This window comes from Sarcophilus harrisii, chromosome 4 (genome assembly GCF_902635505.1).
Source record: "Sarcophilus harrisii chromosome 4, mSarHar1.11, whole genome shotgun sequence".
Classification (NCBI taxonomy): domain Eukaryota; kingdom Metazoa; phylum Chordata; class Mammalia; order Dasyuromorphia; family Dasyuridae; genus Sarcophilus; species Sarcophilus harrisii.
The window spans coordinates 23,077,785-23,097,997 of NC_045429.1; positions in this window are offsets into that span (position 1 = coordinate 23,077,785).

Consider the following 20,213-nt stretch of genomic DNA (forward strand, 5'->3'; position numbering starts at 1 on the left):
GCAAGGTCACCAGGGAGTGTGACGAGAAATGGGCAGGAGTCGGGGGGCGGGGGGAAGGGCTTCCTAGCTCACGGGGTGTCCAACAGTCAGTCAGCAAGCTTTCACTAAGCACTTCGAAGGTGGAGCAGGTTTTGGGTGAAGGACTGTCAGGATAAAAAGGGAGTTTCTGCCCCAGGGAGCTCCCAGTCTCCGGGGAAGACAGCCTGTAAGTGATAGCCTGTTAATTAATGAGCTCCCCGCCCCTAGCCAGACGGCCACCAATCAAGGGATGCTTAAAGGGGATTCATGCTCACGAAGACTTGAGCCAGATGACCTCTCGGAGACTTCCAGAATGATGAATGCTTTGTTTGCCCAGGGTAAGCAGTAAATGCATGTCGCATCGAATTGAGGCGAAGTGGGCAGGGAGCTGGAAAAGGGACAGCAGGCCCTCGGAAAGGCTGCCTGCTTGACACGTTGGCCCGGGCTCCACGGCCCCAAGGCCCCGTTTCCCTCCGGACTCTGCGGGACAGCCGAGGTGTGAGATGGGCTGTCAGGTCTGGCTGTGTGCAGCAGGGCCGACGTCTCCTAGATGTGGCAGCCGGCTGTCAGGCCCTGTCCCCGTCCGTCCCCTGCAGCCCCCGGCGGCTGACACCGGGGAGGGGGGGGGTTGGGAGAGCGGCACCGACATGAAGAAATAGGCACATCTCGGCTTTGTGGAGCCTGGGCCCGGGCTCTTTGTCTGAAGAATGTGAGCTCTCGGTTCAGCCCAAATCCTGAATCCCACAGAGGGAGAATCGGCTCTGGCTTTGGACACATGGTCCACTAGATCTCAAAAGTCTTCAAGGTCTTAAATGGCCTCTGGTCCTTGAAGCGCTCTGCAGCTGCCAAGAGGTCATTTGAGGCTCAGGAACAGGAAGAATTTCCTGATCAGGGGAATGGACTCTTTCTGGGGAGGCCTTCAGGCAGAGGCTCCTCCAAGAGAATATAAGCTCCCCCACCCCTGCCACTTGGTATACAGTAAGAGCTTAATAAATGCTTATTGACCAATTGTAGGGAAAATACCTTTTCCTGTACAGATGAGACCACTCCTGAGGATGCTTCTAGCTGTGAGATTTTGTGACCTTAATGCTCCTAATACCAAGTCCTAGGAATCTCTCTGCCTTTCTGGGCCTCAGTTTCCCCATCTATCAAATGAAGTAGATGATACCCAGCCCTAAAGTCTAGGATCTCTCTGGAGAAGCCAGGTTCTCTGCCAGCTATTCTCTGTGGTGCCAGCAGAGGGCACTCTGCCACCAACAAATTCTCAATGTCTTTCTCCTGGAGGTGGGCACTAGAAAGGGCTTTTTCTTCCCTCTGTGGCCTCTTCAGAAATTTGGGCCCGTGGCATCCCTCAGCCTCCTGGCGCCTGGTGTGAGCCCTGCAAGGACTCACTCAGCTGGACCTCCAGAACGCTCCTCCACCTGGGAATGGTCATGTAGTAAAATGTCGCCTTCCAGCCCCCCCTACTTCTTAAAACTCAGCAGGAGGCTAACAGGACTCGAAGGCACAAGAAACGGAGAGATCTTTGAGAACAGAGGAGAGGAGCCTGGCCGGGAAAAGAGGCAGAACGGGGGAGAGCCAGGGTCCTTTATACTGTATACAGGTGGTATCTAATTCTTGCTTTACTTTGCTGCTGTTTTCTCTGACAAGGAAAAGGAAGGGAATACACAAACAGCAAGCCCTTAATTGATGCTTGTTGACTTGGAAAGGACAGAACAGAAATAGCTAATGGGGAGCTGATGCTCAAGGTAAAAAAAAAAAAAAAGACAGGGAGGGAATAAGCATTTATTAAGCACCTACAAGAGCCTGAGATGATTGCTCTGAGCCCATGGCCTCTGATGAGCCCTCCCTTGGGATGCTGGAAGAACGGGCCAAAGGGCCGGCAGAGCCACGCTGGGTAATGATTTCTGAAGGTCCTGGATGATCAGAGGTGGCCAGAGATCCACACACAGGGGATGGAGACGGAACAGTGAGGTCGGCTTCATTTGCCGGTGAAAGGGAGGTTCCCCGGGGTCACAAGCTCTGCCAGGCTGGCCGTCCAGGGAGCTTTAGTCACCTCCATCTTAGCGGAACCTCAAATAAGTCCCATGGGATGCTCGTGGCAGGGAAGCTGAGTGGTCAGCTTGCAGCGGCCGGCCCCTGTACGGGTTCAGAGCTAGACGAGTGGCTGGAGCCAAAGAGGCCCCTTCAGAGCCATTGTCCACTTGGGAGGAGCTCGCTTCCCGGGGGGCTGCTTAAGATGTTCATCTAGACTGGGAATACAAAGTGTGTGTGTGGGGGGTCCTTGTCCCCTGAGACTTTGGGAAGGTAAATACAAAAGAATACAAGGCAATTTTTAAAGGGAGCAGGCAGTGTGGTGCAGGAGTCTGATTGTTGAATTGGGGGTTTTGGAACTTGAATTCAAATCCTGCCTGTACCACTGACTGTTCTGTAATGTTGGACAATCACTCAGCTTCTCTAGGCCTCAGTTTCCCCATCTGTAAAATGAGGAGATTGAACTCGATTCATCTCAGCTTCCATGATCTCATATCTGGGGGTGTCAGGGAAGGGACATAGTGTCTAAATCATTCTTCTGAGATTTGGGTGAGGGCGGATTACACTCGATCTGGGGAAGCTTTTGTGCAAGGGAGCGATTGTAGGCGACGTGGAACCCACCGAGGGGCCAGTCCATGTGGAGGGATGAGGGGGGAGGCGTGGGGTGCCACAAGGTGAATGTTGTAGGGGGCTTTACTGCCAGCCTGGAGAGGCTTGTTTTATCCCAGAGATCACAGGGAGCCACCGAAAGCTTCTGGATGAGGAGAGAGGGTAACCTGGTTTGCTCTGTTTTAGAAATGGGAATCTGGTAGCCATCAGCTGCCGCATCTGGCCCGCCGGCCGTAATTTGAGGACCCCTGGGACTGTACAATCATGTTAAACATTTTCAGGAGAGACTTGTCACAGGAGGTGGCGGCAATGAGAGGGGCTGAGGAGGGGTCAGGAGCCGAGGGGCCGAGAAGGAGGCAGCAGCAGGGGAAGGGGGTGGGATCGGAGTTGGAGGAGCTGAATTGGAACTGGAAGGTGCCGGCTCAAGTCAGGCGCTCAGGGAGAAGCAGGAAGGTTGGAGGTTCTCAGATCTGGGGGTCCCCTCCATAAAGATGGTGACTGGCCCTGGGGGCGGCGACATCACCAAGTGGGGACGTGCAGAGGTACCGAGGCAGCCCCCCAGACAGTGCCCACGGAGCCGGAGCTGGCAGGAGGCCCGGGAGAGAGTGGTCGGGGGGTGGGAGACGGGCCCGGGGAGCAGGGGAAGGGTCGCTGGCTGCTCCCGACAGGGCACGACTTTAACCTGCGCTGGTGGAGAGAGCCAGGGCCGCATGAGACATCTTAGGGACTGATCCAGTTCTGGGAGGCCCGAGGGAGACGGGAGGGGGCAGATGGAGGTGACAGGGAAGAGGGAGATGGTGTTGACAGGGATGAAGACGCTCGGAGGTCGCGGTTGTTTGGGGGGCTTGGGGACAGGGGCGGGCAGAGGCCCGGCCGGAAGCACAGAGCGTGTACTGATGGAACCGGACGGGAAGCTGGGAGGGCTCTCTGATACAGAGGCCGAGGCGTCGGGCCGAGCGCTCCTGGCAGGTTGGGGCCGAGGCTAAACTCATGGTGATGAAACAGGCGAGGGAGGAAGCCCCGCTTGGGGTTTCACAGGGAACCATCAGAGAGCAGCTTGTCTGAAAAAGGCCTGGAGGTTTTATGCTCATCGGAAGGGTCGTACGGAGACCACAAAAAGTCAGGGGGGGCCTTCGCTGAAGTAAGAGGGGTGTTGTGGGGGTTCAGTCGTGTCCAACTCTGCGACCCTCTTGGGTTTTCTCGGGAGAGACACTGGAGGGGCTCCCCACCCCTTCTCCAGGCCCCTTACAGATGGGGAAACTGAGGCAGGGTTCAGCGACTGGCCTGTGTCTGAGGGTCAGCTCTTCCTGACTTACCCCGTGCTGTCTGGGTGCCCTAAAAGGGGCTCAGCTCCTGGGAACGGGGAGGACAAGACAGGCTCCACACGGCCCGATGCCCTCTCTCTGGAGGCGTGTTCGGTTCCTGGGAACTCATTTGAGGAAGGGCGCTGATAACCCCGGACCGGCCTGAGGAGAAGGAGCAGCTGGGCAGAGGCCTCAAGTCCCAGGCTAGAAGGTCAGGGGAGGGGACGGGGGTGTTTGTCCTGGGAGAGGGAGCCCCGGGAGAGGGGCAGAGGGGCCGCCTTTAAGCCTTTCGTCCTGTCAGGGATTAGCCGTGTTCTGCTTGACCCCGGAGAACAGGACAGAGGCGCTGGGGGGAGGGCAGAAGGAGGACTCCAAGGGGGGGACAAAGGCAGGGGGTCGGGCAGCCGGAGCTGGCCCGGGTTCCCGGCTCGAGGTCTTCGAGGGATGTCAGAGGGACACTCCTGCTGAGCCTGGACACCGGACGGCCCTGCCACCCTTTCTAAGGCTGAGTCTCTGCTGCTGTGGAACAAATTCTGGCACCGGGCCTCGGTGTCTGCCCCAAATCCCCCTTCCTACAGAGGAGGGAAGGACCAGAGCCCAGAGCCGCCCGCTCCCCCGCATCCCCAGGGGAATGCTTGAAGCGGCCGAGCAGCCAGAGACGGTGCGGGGTCTGGTTTGGGGCGGCCCGCCCCCTGCCCTTGGCACGGGCGCCGCTGGCCACCCGCCTCCCCCACCCACGGGCACCCTCGGTCAGCGCCACCCTCTCCGTGTGCCAGGAGGAAGGGGCTGGGTCCGTGGCAGAGGGCGCCGAGCACCGATCCAGACAAAGAGCCCGGCCCCGTTTGTGCCCCCGAGCCCGGGCCCCAGCCTTGGGTCAGTTCCAAGGTCACCCTCCCAGAGTGGGACAGTTCTCGGGGAGTCCCGAGGAAGGTTCCTGAAGCCCGGGAGGGCTTCACCCCCTAATTTGTGAGTGATCCCGGCCCTCGCCTGATGGACTGGGAAGACTGTTCGGGCGTCAGTGTTGCAGCCTGGGAAAGCAGCGCAGAGCCAGTGGGACCCAGAGCCGCCACCCGGCACCCTAGCAGTCCAGCTCCCGCCCAGCAGCTCCGGCCTTTGCTCGCAATCCGCATGGGCTCTCGAGGCCCGGCCCGGGCTTTATGGTTTTCTTTCCAGGGCCCGTGATTCTGTCAGTTTTCCCTGCCAGTCTCGCCCTCAGCGAAGCACCTACTGTGCGCCAGGCCCTGTGCTGTGCCCAGGGATTAATAAGGAGGCAAAAGCAGTTTTCCCGCCCTCAGGGAGTTCAATGAGGGAGAAAATAAGCAACCAGCTGGGAACAGGATAAATAGGAGATGATTATCAGGGGGAGGGGCTGGGAGAGGCTTCCTGGAGGGGGGCTGGGGAAGAAGAGGGGGAGCATCCAACCAGGAGCCAGAGCCAGCAGAGCCAGCACCTGGAATGAGGCTCCTGTTGGGGGAAAGGTCACTGTTCCCGGATCAAAGAACTCGTGTCAAGGAGGAAGGAGGGAGGGCGAGGGGAGAGATGCAGAGCAGGGGGCTTGATACCGGATCCAGGAGGTGACCATGGGGCTGTGGAAGCTCCTCCATGGGCCTCAGAATGGCCTTGACAGGAAGCGATGTCGGAGCTCTGACCCAGGGCCCTTTTTTATTTTTTTTTTATTTTTATTATTATTTATTTATTTAATAGCCTTTTATTTACAGGTTATATGCATGGGTAACTTTACAGCATTAATAATTACCAAACCTCTTGTTCCAGTTTTTCACCTCTTACCCCCCCACCCCCTCCCCCAGATGGCAGGATGACCAGTAGATGTTAAATATATTAAAATATAAATTAGATACACAATAAGTATACATGACCAAACCGTTATTTTGCTGTACAAAAAGAATCAGACTCTGAAATATTGTACAATTAGCTTGTGAAGGAAATCAAAAATGCAGGTGGGCATGAATATAGGGATTGGGAATTCAATGTAATGGTTTTTAGTCATCTCCCAGAGTTCTTTTTCTGGGCATAGCTGGTTCAGTTCATTACTGCTCCATTAGAAATGATTTGGTTGATCTCGTTGCTGAGGATGGCCAGGACCATCAGAACTGGTCATCATCTAGTATTGTTGTTGAAGTATATAATGATCTCCTGGTCCTGCTCATTTCGCTCAGCATCAGTTCGTGTAAGTCTCTCCAGGCCTTTCTGAAATCATCCTGTTGGTCATTTCTTACAGAACAGTAATATTCCATAATTTTCACATACCACAATTTATTCAGCCATTCTCCAACTGATGGGCATTCATTCAGTTTCCAGTTTCTAGCCACTACAAAAGGGCTGCCACAAACATTCGTGCACATACAGGTCCCTTTCCCTTCTTTATAATCTCTTTGGGATATAAGCCCAATAGTAACACTGCTGGATCAAAGGGTATGCACAGTTTGATAACTTTTTGAGCATAGTTCCAAACTACTCTCCAAAATGGTTGGATTCGTTCACAACTCCACCAACAATGCATCAATGTCCCAGTTTTCCCGCATCCCCTCCAACAATCATCATTATTTTTTCCTGTCATCTTAGCCAATCTGACAGGTGTGTAGTGGTATCTTAGAGTTGTCTTAATTTGCATTTCTCTGATTAATAATGACTTGGAGCATCTTTTCATATGACTAGAAATAGTTTCAATTTCTTCATCTGAGAATTGTCTGTTCATATCCTTTGACCATTTTTCAATTGGAGAATGGCTTGATTTTTTATAAATTAGAGTTAATTCTCTATATACCAGGGCCCTTTTTTAAAAACACCTCAAAAATCACGTTTCAGTATAATTGGTTTTATTACAATCCTTTTTATTTTATTTGATGCATTTACAAATGCTCCGGGAAACGGGGTGACATTACCCGTGCATATGTTTTATAAATAAAAAGCTTTAATAAAATAAAGGAAAAGGGGGTGCTGGGTTTTACCAGCCTGGCCGCCTAAGGGAGCCAAATGAGGTGCCACATGATCCCAGCTGATCCCTGACATCCTAACGTTCTCTTCCCTGGTTCTCCACATTCTATGTTCCAAGATCCATTCCGGTCTGTGGTTCTCGTGTTCCATATTCCAAGTTCCCACCAGCTCGACTGTTTCATTCATAAGAAATAAATACAGACACGTCTGGACACCCCAACTCCAGGCTTCCTGGATGCCGGAGGGACCCCGGGAAGCAGGGATTCCCGGGGCGGGTGGTCAGGCCAGTGGAAGTCAGCCCCAGGAGTGGGGGAGGGCGGTGGGGACTGGCTACCGAAAAGGGACCCTCAAGTCCCTCTCTCGGAGAGTCTTGTAATACAGGTAGGAGAAAGGACCGGCCCTTTGTTAAGACAATGTTTGTTTGGGCGAGTTCTGGCCAGTTCCCAAGGCAGCAGGTGGGGGTGCTGGGGGTGCAAAGGAAGCTGTGGTTTGGGAGTCAGGACCCATGGAACCTTATCTCTGCCCTGAGGGCTGTATATATAAAATGGAGGCCTTAGATTAATTATTCCCAAGGTTGATTCCTCCCAGCCCTGACACCCCCTGTTCTAAGCCCCCTCCCAGCCCTGACATCCCAGTTCTAAGTTCCCTCCCACCTCTGACCTCCCCTGTTCTCAGCCTCCTCCCAGCCCCGACATCCCCCGACTCCGAGGTCTCTGTGTCCCAGTTCTACGTTCCCAGCCTGTTCTTCCCCCACCCCCGAGCCCGGTGGGTGCGGGAGCCCGGTTCCATCTGTTTCCTCCGCGTGCCGCAGTAACTTCTGGCTGGTGTCAAGGACGCGTCTTTGTTCCTTCCCAGCGTCAGCAGCATCAGCAGCGGCGGAATCAGCCACCGGCCGCTTAATTGCAATATGAAAATTCATGCCTTGTGGAAGGCAGAGGGAGGCGGCCGCCATCCATTCAGGGCCTCCCTCGCCGCTGCCGGCGCTGATTGGGTCTCATTCAAACCACACAAGGAGGTTCGTTATCTGGGGAGGACCATTAAGCCCCTTCTCAGGCAGGAGATATTTCATTTGAAGCAGCCCCCGAATCAGGCCTTCTCCCAGCCTGGGCTGCAGGGATGTGCGGGAGCCCCTGCCTGCTGTACTGAGCTGTCTCCCCAGCAGAGACCCCTAAAGTGACAAGGGTCTCCTGGAGGAAAGCGGGGGTGGGAACTAGACCCTGCTCATCCGGGATGTTCTGGGGGGGATTATGGGCCTCCTGGGGAAGTAAAAGGGGTAGGGGCTGTACCATGGCTCGCTAGGGATGCTCTAGGGGGGATTATGGACCTCTTAGAGAAGTATGGGGAGGGGGGCTAGACCACTGCTCACCTGGAATGTTCTGGGGGCCTCCTGGGAAAGTACAAAGGGCAGGGACTGTGCCACAACCCAGTGGGGATGCGTTGGGGGGATTATGGACCTTCTAGAGAAGTGTACGGCTTGGAGGCTGGACCACTGCTCACCAGGGAGGTTCCAGGGGGATTATGGGTCTCCTGGAGAAGCTTGGAGGGTGGGGGCTGGACCAATGCTCACCAGGGAGGTTCCAGGGAGGATTCGTGCTCAGGCCTCCACTCCCAAGCTGTGAATCTCCTGAGGAAAAGGCTCTCAGAGGCTCGCTCGCCCTCTTTGCAGATAGGACCCCAGGCTGCACTACAGCAGGGGTTGCTAATCTCCGTCAACAGACCCAGGAGCATCCATGGGTAGATTTGAGGAGATCCATACATTTGGACGGAAGAAGCGACATCCGGTGTCTATCTCGTTGCTTTCCTTTACAACCCTATATATTTCCTTTAATGCCGGGACTCTGAGAAGAGGCCATAGGCTCCTGAGAGCGGCAGCCCAGGGGACCCCTGAGCTATAGGGTTTTTGAGGTCTCTTTTGGCTGGCCCTTGGCCCGATGCTCTGGGGAGTTCTGGACAGAACCTGCCATTATCAGGCGACAGCAGGGAGCCGGAAGGAGCCGTCCCATCCAGCCCACGCTCCAAAGGAACCTCACGGTCCCCACGCAAAGCTGACTGTCTGTCCCAGCGGCTGCAGAGGCTCCCTCTCTGTGCTGGACTCCTGCCCTTCTCACCGCCCTGTCCCCCCCCCCCCACTCTTGTCTGTCTGTCCGGCCAGAAGGAAGTGGCTCCCTGCTAACACTCGGGTCCTGCATTGTGGCCTCCCCCAGCCTTCCCTTCCCCAGTCTGAGCCTCCCCGGCCCCTCCAAGACTCCCCATGGGCCCAAGGCTGGTTGTCCCCTGGGGACACATCCACCAACTGTCCTTTTTAATCTGTGGAATAAGGAACCTGGCAGGGCCGCACAGGCTCCCGTTTCCCTCCTCCCAAAGGGGAGCCTTCTTAATGACTCAGCATCGGGCTTTGGGGGGCCCTGCTCACGGAGTCCGGGGTTAGCCTGCAATCAGTCCATGAACAGCCCCCAGCCAGGGCTCCTTCCGTGATGTCCAGCCCCCCCCTGCCCCGTCTCCGATGTGCAAAAAGGAGGTTTTCTAGCCCAACTTCAAGGCTTCGTCTCTGGCCTGTCTGATTTCATCCCTGTGCATTTCAGCCCCGTGCTCTGGCCGGTCCCGGGGAGCGTCTCTCCCCCCAGGCCGGTGCCACCTGCAGATGGACTCAGTCCCTGCCTCCGGGCCCAGCTGGACGGTGGGGATGTCGCTTGGTTTCATCCAGATGGGACAGATCCATAAAGGCCGAATAGAGCCGAGGGCCGTGGCAAGGGAGAGCTTGCTCCGGCTCCCAGCATCAGGGAGGGCTCCCCGGAGGCGGCGGTGCTGTGGCGGACCCCGGAGTTCTGCAGCCGGAGACATCTCAGGCCTGGCAATGGCGTGAGCTAAGAGGCAGAGCCGGGGACTCCGGGACACACTCTGGGGCAACCAGCGGCTGGTCTGTATTAGGTCTGCAGAGAAAGAGGTGGAGTTAGAGGCAATTACGGCCCCGGGGCGGCTACATTGGAGCCAGAGGAGCAGGGGACCCGATCCCACGTCCTGATGGCTCCCTGTGTGGCCCGTGGCCGGGGAAAGGAGGAGGGGGCCCGGACGCTGGGGCCATTTTTTTCCAGCCCGGGTAGGGCCACAGGCTCTTTTCCAGTGATCGCTCTGTTTTGTGGGGTGTCGGGCTGGGGATTAGAGGGCCTGGGTGTGGGCCCTGCCTTACGGGAGCCGTGGGGCTCGGGGAGCCCGTCCCTCCTCTGGATGTCACTTTCTTCCTCTGCAGATGGGAGTGACAAGCTGGCCCCGGCCCTCCCTCATGGGGTCTTTGCAAGAAGGTGCCTTGGTGAGCCATGAAATCTGTATAGAGAAGGATAGAGATGCGGGAGCCGGCAACAGACGAATGTGGATGGGGGGGGATCGCTATCTAATGAGACAGAGGGGGGCTGTACATAGAAGGGTGAAGGAGGGAGGCAGAGCACCCGGGGATCAGTTGGGCCAGGAAGGGGTGCAGGAAGGGGGGAGGCGGAAGCATCTTCAGCTCAAATCGTGCCTGAGAAGCAAGGAGAGCGTGGAAGAGAATAGGGTCTCATGGGTCAGTCAAGCAAAGCCCCGTTCGGAAGGATTGTCATCAGAAAGCACCCGGAGGTGCGAGTGGAGAGGAGAGTTACCCAGCTGGGGCCAGCAGAGGCACAGACTCAGCCAGAGGCCTGAAGGACACGGTCCCGGAAGCGGGGGGGGGGCAACTGGGGGAAGTGGTGAGTCCCCGGAGGCCTGAGGGATCCACCTGGGGAGGGGGGAGCTCAGAGCGCTGGGGATTGCAGCTCTTTCCGACACTTATCAAGTAACAGAAGAGATACAATGATAGATGGATAGATAGACACAGATAAATAGAAAGGCACAATGATAACTAGATATGTGATAGGTAGGTAGGTAGAGAGATGGATAGACTGATAGACAAAAAGACGGATGGATGGATAGATGATAGATGATAAATATATGGATGGGCGGATGAATTAATGGATCAATAAATAAACAGATGGGTAGATAGAGGAACAGATGGATAAATAGAGAGGTAGATGATAGATGAATGGGTAGAGAGGTAGATGGATAGATAAATGATGAATGCATGGAAAGGTAGATGGGTGGCTGAATATCAATAGCTATGTGGACTGATGGATGGATGGGTAAATAATATATAGATGGATGGACACATAAATGGATCAGTAGACAGAGAAATGAAAGATGGACAACATACGGAAGGGACGAAGTCCCTGAGATTAGTCATGTGGTATTCGATAATAAGGGTCGTCGGATACCCGGGGGATAAGTGGGAAATTCTGGAGAATTGGGGACGGGAAAGAAGGGAGTGTGGCGGGTGAAGGTTGGGACTGTTACTGGGCAGAAGGGGATTCCACATCTGATGTGGCTGACCCGCCTTTTTGCCTAGCACTGGCTCAGTTCTGTTTTAGGCACGGCAACGACCAGCTTAGCAGACTTCCTCATCCGGGAGCACGGGGACCAGCCAGCCTGAGCATAAGGCCCTTGAGGTTGATGGGGGCCTCCCTGTTTCCCAAACCACCCACTGATTGCCTGCTCCTGGAGCCGCCCTTCCTGCTCTGTGAATTAGCCCAGTGGCCACCATTGGCTCTGAGAGCAGGTCCCCGAGGTCCGGGCTCTTAATCGGGCAGCCTCCCGCCTCCCACCTCCTGCCTCCACCTCCCGCCTCCCACAGGACGCCCAAGCCGCCCTTCTGCCGTGGACCCCCCAGAACCGTGGGTCGGGAAGAGCAAACCAAATGATCCGTCTTTTCGTCTATCAGCCCACGGCTGGTCCGGGCCCTTTCAGGGCAGAAACTCCCTAAATGGAAGGCCAGGTACCAAAGGGCAGAGGCTGCTCCAGAGTAAGAAGGTTTCTGGGGAAAAAGGTAGAAAGTCGTTTTCTATGTTAGTGCCTTCGATCCCTGTTAGGCTGTGAGGTCCAGGAGGGTTCCCAGAATAACACATCAAGACTTGGAAAGGTTGGAGGTCATCCAGAACATCCCCCTTCCCCTTGTTTTACAGAGGAACTGGGAATTTAAGTAACTTAGGGACATGGATCCAGAGCTGGAAGGGACCATAGAGATGCCAACTTATTTTACCGAGAAAGAGCCCGAGGTCCATAGAGGCCCAATGGCATTGTCTAAAATCATGGAGCTTCAGCAATCACTGCTCCAGAGAAATGAGGGGAGGGTCAGCCAACTGCTGTACCCTGAACCCTTTACCCTACAACAACCAAATTCTTAATCACAGCTCTCCCAGAATTTCCCTGAACACTTGTAAAAAAATTAAATAAATTAACTTTCAGATTTGAAAATAAAATAAAACAAAATCATAGAGCCAGTAAGTGTCTGAAATGGGATGTAACTGAGGTTTTATTGACTGCCCAGTGCGTTATCCATTCTACCACACAGCCTCTGAACTGTTCCCAGCTCCTCTCTATGATCATAAAGCTCTATGATCATAAACACAGTAGGTGCTTAATCAATTCCCAGCTCCTCTCTGTGATCATAGAGCTCTGCACACAGTAGGTGCTTAATCAATCCTTTTAAAAGGATAGAATAATTTTAGGGAAATGGAGTCGGAACTGTGTCTCACCTGTACTGTAAAATTCCCAGCTCCTCTCTATGCATATATATATATATATACACAAAGCACAGAGTTCTACATACAGTAGGTGCTTAATCAATTCTTTTAAAAGGACAGAATGATTTTAGGGAAATGGAGGTTACTGACTCAGTTTTCCAGATGAAGAAAACTGAGGATCATGTTAAATGTCTTTCTGAAAGTTCTCCGGTTACTACGGGGTAGAGCTGACCACTGAACCCTCTAAAACATTTTTTTTGTGTTTTGATGTCACTTCATTTCTGCCCCATTGAGCAAACTGTCCCTCAGAATAAATTCTCTCATCATCCGTTTGTCCAGCATTTATTAAGCAGCTGCTACATACAGATCTCGTGTTGAACTTGAGTCAAGAAGACCTGAGTTCAAATCCAGACCCTGGGAAAACCAATTATCACTCTAAGCCTCAGTTTCCCCATCTGTAAAATGAGGATAATCTCCCTGTCCTCAAATGGTTCTTATGCGGATCAGCTGAGAAAATAGATAGAGGGCACTTTGCAAACTGTACAGCGCTCTGTAAATGTCACTGGTGAATATTATCATTTTAAGATGTAATCTCTGCCTTCATAATGAATATCCATGTGGTGTTTAGTTTTCAGAGGACTTTATGTGCATTCGGTCTTTTTCGTCTCGTCAAACAGAGACTGCTGGGATATTATTTCTATTTTACAGATGACAAGACTGAGTCCCCGAGAAATGGATTTGCCAGAATGACCGGGATTCCCGGCCAGTGGTCCTGATGCTGAGTTTACCGCTCCGTCCCCTGCCTCTCCCAGAGCTCACAGGGAAAGGGCGCATTGTGTCTTATGGGCGCATTAGGGGCGCCAGGTCCAAGAGAGAAGGGGCGTTTGGGCCTGCTAGATTAGGGAGGCTTCCTGGAGGAGGGAAACATTGGTGGGACCTTAAAGGCTGAGCCTCCCCTCCAAAATCTCTGCCAGGCGGCCCGCTGGGCTCTGCTTGAAGACCACAACGATGGAGAGCTCACTCCCCAGCTACTGGCAGGGAATGGGTTTTCCACAGGTGGGATTTTTTCTTCTTTTCACATCTGACCTCCCCTGGCCCCAATCACCCTAGGGACAGTAAGCTTTCTCTTGGCCACGGTGTTAGGTTTTAGTCGGAAGACCCCTGGATGAGCCAGCAGTCGGGAGATCTGGGTTCTAGACCTACCCCTTGGTATAGGACGATGGGAAAAGTGCCCTTTTCCTCCCTGGGACCCAGCTTCACCAAGTGGAAATTCAGAGGATTGGAGCCGGTGACCTCTGAGACATCTCTTATTCCCAGGTCTGGTTATTAGCTCTGTCCCACTTGAGGCCTCCCAAAGGTGACGTGGGCCTTGAAGGACCTCCCTAGAAAGGGCAAAACTCAGGCCCTACTATGTGTGGCTGAAGTTCCTATTGAAACTCTGGGGAAGGGGAAGGCCTTCCCAGCATCCTTTGTGCTTTGGACAGAAGTCCATCCTGGGGGGGGGGGGGGCAGAGGAGGAGGAGGAATCATTCCTTTCCCTCCCAGCTGACATGAACAAGAGCAGATAATGTGAGGGGAGCCGCTACCTCCAGAAAGCTGAAATTTATATTAATTTAATTTTTATTGATCCGAGTATTGGCGGGACCAGAAACCCTTCAGCAGTGAAAATTCCCCTGCAGTCTCCTCAGGAAAGGCCTGAAAAGATGCCTACCCAGAGCCTAAAGCTCCCAAGAGGGCCCCATCCCAGGTCCCCCTGCCCCACAGACACACAGGGAACAAGCATCCCCTGTCCCGGGTGTTCCTGTCTGTGGTCGCTGCATAACCCTAGCAAAATGTCTCAGTCTTCCCTCAGCACATGACTGGCGCACAGTAGGTGCTCAATCATTCCAGACTGAAGGATGAATGTGTGATTAGTTTGGAGCAGGTGAAAGTCTTTGGGTGAAGAGCTTTAAATGCCAAACAGGGGGCTTCGTATTTGATCCGAGGTAACTGGGCGTCCCCGGGGCTGGGTGAGGGGCCGGCCTTCTTTAGATTTTGAGACTGGACCCAGCCCGAGCCGTCCCTGGGGCCTCCTCGCCCCCCTCCTGGCCTCTGCCCCCACGTCCCCGCCGCCAGCCACACTCTGCTTTGTGGGCGCCGCACAAAGGAACCTTATTTTTCACAAGCACAGGAAAGGCCGCAGCCTTGGGGCCCCTGCAGCCCAATCACAGCCGATTGTTCCCCGGAGGCTGGAGCTTCCAGAGTCACAGTTTGGACTTTTCAAAGGGCTCCCACCGAGGACCCGCCGGCACCTGCCCGAGCGGCGCCCGCTGCTCCCCGAGCCCCCCCCCCATGTCACGTCGGGCTCGAGTCTCCTCAGGGCCCCTGCAGGTCTGAGTCCCAGCTGGGACAGCGTCCCTACTCCTTGTGGGACCTTTGAAGGTCAGGGTGCCCCTCGGGTCCTGGGGAACCCCAAGAGCCCGGACATGGGGGAGTGAACGTGGCGTTGGGAAGGGCCCTCGTTGCGTCACTCACTTCCGCCGCATCCAGCTCTCCGGCCGTCCGGGCCAGAGCTGGCTGGGACCCCAGGAGACGGCCTGGGTTCGGAGGGAGGCCTTTACGCCGCAGTCTCCAACAGGCTGCCGTCCGGCAGGGCGGCGTCCCTCAGTATCAGACCGGGCGCAGCGGGCGCCTCCTGCGGTTAGTGCTGCTGAGCCGGGGCTCCGGCGAGGGGAGGCGGCTGTGGCCGAGCCGCTCGCCCTCCGGGGGAGGCACATGGACGGCTCCAGCCCCGTCACTCTCTGAATTTCTAGAGCACGGCCAGGGCCAGCCCCGTGGGCCCCGCCGAGGCCGCCGCCACCGTGGGCCAGCTCCGCGGGCACAGCGCCCGACTCAGCGGCCTCTGTGAGCCTCCCTCCCTCCCTCCCGCCAGGAGCAGGCCCGACAGAAACCAGGCCGGCCCCGCAAGAACTGGGCCGCGAGCCCGGCCTGCAGCATCTCTAGGGGGTGCCTTGGATAGGAGTCAGGGGGAGGGGGAGGAGGACAGGACGCTCCCGCCCTGCCTCCGTCGCTGGGACCCTGAGGAGGATCAAATGCCCTGCTGGGAGTGGGGCGGGGGCAGGGCCGGCTCCGGGGGGCTGGAGCTCATGAGGTCCCGAGGGACACCCCCGTAAGAGGGGGGAGGGGCAGCAGGAGGAGGCGGGGAGGCCGCGAGAAAGGAGGCCGTGAGAAAGGAGGCCGCGGCAGCGGAAACTGGGATAGGAGCTAGGAGCGATGATTCCCGTCGGCCTTTATACCGTCATCACACATGGGAGTTTGCAAAGCTCAAATGAGTCCTTAGCAGGGAGGATGGTTGGAGGGAGGAGCCACTTACTGGCCGGGGGTCTTGGTCACGTGCCTCAGTCTCTCCCACTGAAAAGTAGAGGTCAGGGCTGGGCTTCCTCCCCCCCCCCCCCCCGCCCCGGGTCAGAGGCCACATTCCCCCTCCCAGTCTCCCTGGAGGCCGGACACTGGCCTGGGCACAAAGCAACACATTCAGCAAAGGGCAGCAGAGAAATGAACCCCCGTGGCCTTGGCCGGTCAGCGCAGGCCCCGACCAGCCCCTGCCCCCCTCCCTGGGGTGCTCGTTAGGGTGGGCGCGGGCCCTACAAGGGGGCTCCGGGAGGGGATTCTCACCTGCGGTTCCCCCGGTGCCTCCGGGACGTGCTCAGGGCCACGGCCTCTCCCCAGAGCGGGCTCCCCCTGCCTTCGTCCCAAGCCACAGATCTCCCAGCTCTGCTTTTGCTCAAAGGGCCCAGAACCGAGAGTCCCTGAGCCGGGGACCTCAGAGTCTCAGAATGGAGACGGAGCCGAGGACAGAGCATGGAGGGAGAGGAGCTGGAACCGCTGAATGTCAGGGCCGGGAGGGGGCTCAGAACGGGGGGGGGCAGGGCAAGGTTCTAGGGGACCTCGGCAAGCAGGGAACATTGGAGCTCTAAGGGCCTTGAGTGCAATGCACCCATTTTACAGAATCAGAAAGCGGAGTCTCCAAGGTAACAGGGCACTGTTCATATCCACCGGGACGTGGGGATCCCCAGGGACTGCTGACTCTCAGCCAGCCCTCTCCCACTCCCCGCCCAGGACTGGTCCCCAGGGGGTCACCCCCTGCCCCCCAGCAGCTGTGGCCCCTGTGCTGGCCCTGAGCAGGGGCTGGCCAGGAGCCTCCCACCCGTGCCGGGAAGCCAGCCAGCTTCTGAGCTTCAAAGCTGCCGGCAGATCAATGGGCCGCCTCCCTGTGCCCCCCTCCCCGGGCCCTCCCTGGGCTGCACCTTCTGGATTATTCAGCAGCGCCCATGGGGACGCCTTCCCTTTGCCCACGTTCAGACTTCAGAGGCTCCGGCCGCCTTCCTGGAACAGGGGCCGTCTCTGTACATCAAACCCTCCCTCTCACTTCTCCCCCTGTTTGTTTCCTGCTTCTCACCAGTTCCCAGCCTCAGAGTCCTTTCATTTGCTCTTGGCCCGTCCTGCATGTGTCTCGGTGGAGAACTTGGTTTGGACAGTGCCCCAGGACAGAAGGTACCCGGCCAGGCCCCCCCACGCCCCCTGTGCCCCCCGTGCCCCCTGGCCCCCCTATGCCCTCCGGCCCCCATGCCCCCTGCCCTTGGCGGGGCTCCTTGCCCCCTGTGCCCCCCATGCCCCTTGGCCCCCTGTGCCCCCTCTGCCCCCCTTGGCATGGCCTGGGCGCCCCCATCCTGGCCTCTCTCGGGGAGCCCGGCAGTCTGCCGCAGCCTCCGTCTCCCCCAGCTCATTAATATTGCGCACCAGGCTCCCGCTGACTTAAATATTTGATGAGCAGAGACGGGGCCTGCCGGGAGATGTTGTACGTTCAGCAAATTCAAGCACAATCGCTTCCTCCAGGTATCTTCCAGCCGGAGAGCGCAGGAAGCCGTTGGGGAGGAGGCCCGTGAGGGCCGGCCCTGCCCGCTGGGGGTGCCAGCTGCTCGGGGCCCCACGGGGCACCCTGGCAGGGACCTGGGGATGGCGTCCCCCTGACGGCAGAGACTCTGCCCGGGGCAGGGAGAGGTCCGGGCCGGCCCTGGGGCCTTGTGCCGGGGAGAGCCCCCCGCAGCAGGGGAAGGCCGGGACTGAGGGGTCCTCACCCGCCTAGTCCCACCTTTTTTCTTGTTGTTTGCCGGCTTTTCGTTTTCTCTCTCGTTTTGTTTTCCTTTTTTGATCTGATTTTCCCGGCAGCGCGAGGACATTTGCACGGAGGGATTGCTCATGCTCAGCATGCATTGGGTCACTTGGGTCCAGGGGAGGAGGTGGGGGAGGAGAGTTAGAACACAGGAGTTTGTAGGGTGAGTGTCGAGAACTATCCACGTATATTTTGAAAATTAAAAGTTTTAATTAAAAAAAAAAGGTTATGTCCGTGCGAGGGACGAGGAGAGTGAGCCTGGGGACCTCTTGGGCAGAGCGTCGGAACCTCAGGGAGGCCGTCACCCCGACGGCTTCCCCCAGAGCCTGGTGCGTGTGCCCCTGGGGGGTTCGGGTCCCTAAGGGGAGGTTTGCCCAGTGGGCCCCCGGGGGCCCAGGGAGGGGCTGGGCAGGATGAGCCCGGGCTCATGGGAGTGAGAGCTGCAGCAGCTGACAGGGCATCTCTGGGCCTCCAGCCTCCCCCTCCCCCGGCCATCGGCCCAGGCCACCCAAATGCCCTTCCCTGTTTTCTTGGTGTGTGTGACGTCTCAGCATCAGCACCGGAGGACAGTCCTGCCCCCTCCCCTCCCGATCCCCGTTACCTAACCCGGAAGGCCCGACCTTTGGGGGACAGAATTGGAGCCGGGGAGGGTTCCCCCCCAAGGTGGGCAAGGAGAGGGAGCCAGCAGCCCCCGGGCGTCTGTGTTAGTGGAGCAGGGGGCATAGAGAATTAGGCGCCCCGGTGCTCGGGAAATTATAGGGGGCCCGACTTCGAGGGGCGTCGATTTGTGAGCGGGTCTGAAAATGGCCGAGGGTGGAGAAACGATGGGCTTGCTCCCGGTCGGGGATGAGGGCCTTTCTCAGCCCATTAAGGGAGTTAATGGGAGAGTCATTTCCAAAGTCATGGAGGGGAATATTCTAGTGTAAATCTTCTTTATGTGGTGTCCTAGTAAGTGGCCTTGCTCTGAGCGAATTGGGGCCTCTGGCTGACTATTAAAAGGAAGCACATTGTGGGGGGGACTCGGGGGCTCTGGTTTTAGGCGCGTGACCCCAGGGTGCTCTGAACCTGGGATAAACATCCAGGGGCTCACCTTGCAGCGGCTCCATGGGGAGCGAGCGGGTCTCGGCCTCTGGAAATCCCATCCGGGCAACTTGCTGGGGTAAAGAACAATGAATGGGAAAAGTAACTAAGCTCCTGCATCCAACTGAAAAAGAGGCTCCTCTGAGCAGGGAGGGTCCTGAGCGGTGGAACCTGCCGGGAGACCCAAGGGCCCCACTTCTCTGAGACAGGGGCTGCTTTTCTCTCTTGTGTCGTTTGTCCCTCATTGTCCAAGAGGACACCAGGGAGCCAGAGCTGTGACGTGCTCATTTCTCACTGTTTCTGCTGCAGCCTGGCTGCAGGCGGCTGCCCATTGACCTCTCCTGTGGCCTTGTGGGGGCACGAGAGTCCAGGGCCCAGGCTCCCATCCCACCTCAGGGGCTAACGACCTTGGAACAGTCCTTCTGTCTCCCTGAGCCTCAGTTTCCCCATCTGCAAAATGAGGGAGTTGGGCTCCATGTCATTGGAGGAACATTTAAACCTAGGACTTTATCTGGGAGTCAGACCAACCAAGCCTCAGTTACCTCGTCTGTAAAATGCACTGATGGCATCTGAGGAGGCTTCCAGCTCTGAGAGTTGGGACATATAATAAACGACCTTAAGGGAGGTACCAGGGAGAGGGGGCTCCCCTCACTGCTTCCTCCTAGTCCCTCCCTGAGGTTGGGGGACCAGGAGCCCCGGGCCCCAGAGTGGGAGAGCAGAGCAGAGCGGGGAGGCAGCAGATGGACACCCCTCCCGCCCCCCTGGGAACTGCTCCCCGGTGTGTGTCACTCGCAGACATGCCCGTAATTACAGTGTTGTCGGCCCTTGACGAGGAGGCGCCGCGTAATCCGTGTCAGAGGTATTGGGGGAGGAAGAGAAGATGAGCAGGGTGAGGGGGAGAGATGGAGACAAGAGGGAGGAGGCTTAAAGGTCACAGCTCCAGCCCCGAGCCCTCCCGGGAGCCCGAGCCCTCCCGGGAGCCCGAGCCCTCCCAGGAGCCCGAGCCCTCCCCGGGAGCTTTCCTCCATCCTTCCATGTAGTGTGCCGAGCCCGGGCCCAGAGAGTAGTCCTGCCCTCTCCCCAAGCCTGAGTCCTAGCGTGGCCCCGATAGCAGCCCATCAGCCATCAGGGCTGCTGGGGTTGGGGACGTGTTGAGGGGCATTGCTACCCCCGCTCCTGACGCGATGCCCCTGCCCGCGGGGCGGTACTGGCTGGCAGGACCGTCCCAGAACAAGGAGTCTTTGCTTTTCCTTCAGCCCTTAGCTTAAGGGCCCGGGCTGCGGCTCTTGGAGCCTGGGCCCTTGGTGGGGGGGGGAAGACTTCCCTGCCTCAAAGTGCCCTTTAGAGCCCCGGATTTAGGGCCCCAGGATTTAGAGCTGGAAGGACTTAGGGGGTGACCTTTCAAAGGAGGAAAACTGAGCCGACTTGCCCAGACTCCTGGAGCCAGGAAGAACCAGGCTCACATGGCAGCCCAGA